Source organism: Neomonachus schauinslandi, chromosome 5 (genome assembly GCF_002201575.2).
Source record: "Neomonachus schauinslandi chromosome 5, ASM220157v2, whole genome shotgun sequence".
Classification (NCBI taxonomy): Eukaryota; Metazoa; Chordata; class Mammalia; order Carnivora; family Phocidae; genus Neomonachus; species Neomonachus schauinslandi.
The window spans coordinates 58,195,273-58,197,579 of record NC_058407.1 but is presented as its reverse complement, the minus strand read 5'-3'; the positions used below and the strand labels follow the sequence as shown (position 1 = coordinate 58,197,579).

Sequence of the window (2,307 nt, the reverse complement as noted above, 5' to 3'; positions counted from 1 at the left end):
CCCGCCCCCTCGCGGGGACGGAGGGGCGCCGGGGGCCTCCCACTTATTCTACACCTCTCATGTCTCTTCACCGTGCCAGACTAGAGTCAAGCTCAACAGGGTCTTCTTTCCCCGCTGATTCCGCCAAGCCCGTTCGCTTGGCTGTGGTTTCGCTGGATAGTAGGTAGGGACAGTGGGACTCTCGTTCATTATAATTTTCTTTTTTAGAGAGAGAGCTTGCAATCGTGGGAGTGTGAGTGGGGGTGGGGAGGGGCAGAGGGAAAGGGAGAGAGAATCTTTTTTGTTTTTTTAAGATTTTATTTATTTGAGAGAGAGAGAGAATGAAAAAGAGAGAGAGAGAGAGAGCATGAGAGGGGGGAGGGTCAGAGGGAGAAGCAGGGAGCCTGATAAGGAACTCCATTCCGGGACTCCAGGATCATGACCTGAGCCGAAGGCAGTCACTTAACCAACTGAGCCACCCAGGCACCAAGGGAGAGAGAATCTTAAGCAGGCTCCACACTGGGTGTGGAGCCCCACAGAGAGCTGGATCTCAGAACCCTGAGATCATGACCTGAATTGAAATCAAGAGTCTGACACTTAACCAACTGAGCCACGCAGGTGCCCCGAAACTGAAGTATAATTTAATTCAACAGGAAATATCACACTTGGAGGGAAAACCCTTAAATTAAAGCCAAACCTTTTTTCCAAGGCACAGCACTGACATTTCCAGATAGACCGAATAAGTTTGTTTCCATAAAAGAAAATCATGAGTCCAAAGTTTACCTTTGAAACAGTTTTCCACTTGTTCTCCTTTTCTCAAGGCTCGGAGAATGATGCTTGCGGCCTTCCTCAGGGCCACATAGCCAGTGATGACATTGAATGGCAGCCTCTGAATACAGGAAAACTTTTCAATGGTGCTGACCTACAGCTTGCTTTGGGGGTCTGTGTAGTTGGCAAGAAGGCCTGAAACATCACAAGACTTCTTAGCTGGTTTAAAGGATGGAGGACCATCAGTACTGAAGTTGCCACGGCAGTGCCCTTTGAGAAGCGAGAATTTGTTTCAGGTTCTTCCAGGTTCTGTTCTTCTTGCCAGCTACCGCGCCACCATGGCCAGAGTGCACAAAGTTTGGGCCCTTAAATGGCAATGGCTTGGCAGCTTTTTCCATAGGTCTTGTGCTGAAATCAGAGGGCACGATTTTATTCTCACTCATGGCTTCCATGCTGATACCCTGCCTCAAGTTGGTGACGGACACTTTTTTCTTCTCCCTGGCACTGTAACCCCCAGCACTCCTGCCCTTGTGGGAAGGACTGGCTGGCCTCTTCTTGCTGTTCTGGGCTATTCTGGAGTGGAAGTAGTGGCCACAATTGGAATTTGAGCCACCATTCCTACCCTCTCTATATTCTTTTAATACGTAGTTTGAAATTTTTAATTTCAGGAAAATCTTAATTTTTTTTAAAGATTTTATTTATTTATTTGACAGAGAGAGACACAGCGAGAGAGGGAACACAAGCAGGGGGAGTGGGAGAGGGAGAAGCAGGCTTCTGCCGAGCAGGGAGCCCGATGTGGGGCTCGATCCCAGGACCCTGGGATCATGACCTGAGCCGAAGGCAGACGCTTAATGACTGAGCCACCCAGGCACCCCTTGAGTAATTTTTTTATTTCTTTATTTGTTGTTTTGGTATTTTTTTTTCTGTTCCTTTGCTTTAGTTTTCTTTTTCAGAGATTTCTATTAACCTGTTAGTGGAGCCCTTGAAGATGCTCAAAGGAAGTTGCCTAAGGGAAAAATAATGTGAGCCAAGGATTTTGTATCTTCCTTGTCTGTCTTTACTATTTGTCACTTTCTCTTGAAACCTCTTATTTCATTTTTTTTTTACTTTAAAATTTTTCCTCTTTAATTTTTTTATTTGATTTTTTAAAAATTTATTTAATTTATTTTAAAAAGATTTTATTTATTTATTTATTCATTCATTCATTTATTCATTTATTTTGAGAGAGAGAGAGAAGGCGGAGGAGAAGAGGGGGAGGTAGAAGAAAGGGGAAAGAATCCCAAGCAGACTCCACGCTGAGCAGGACCTGGGGCTCCATCTCACGACCCTGAGATCATGACCTGAGCTGAAGCAGAGTCAGACACTCTTTGACTGAGTGTCTTGACGCTTGTGTTCCCTCTCTCACTGTGTCTCTCTCTGTCAAATAAATAAATAAAATCTTTTTTATTTTAAGATTTTTATTTATTTGAGACAGAGAGAATGAGAGACAGAGAGCATGAGAGGGAGGAGGGTCAGAGGGAGAAGCAGACTCCCTGCCGAGCAGGGAGCCCGATGCGGGAC

General features: G+C 45.2%; 1 pseudogene; it reads right to left on the bottom strand.

Annotated features, from left to right (window-relative positions):
- Nucleotides 1-638: 638 nt before the first annotated feature.
- Nucleotides 639-1,363, bottom strand: LOC110583918 (annotated as a pseudogene).
- Nucleotides 1,364-2,307: the final 944 nt, after the last annotated feature.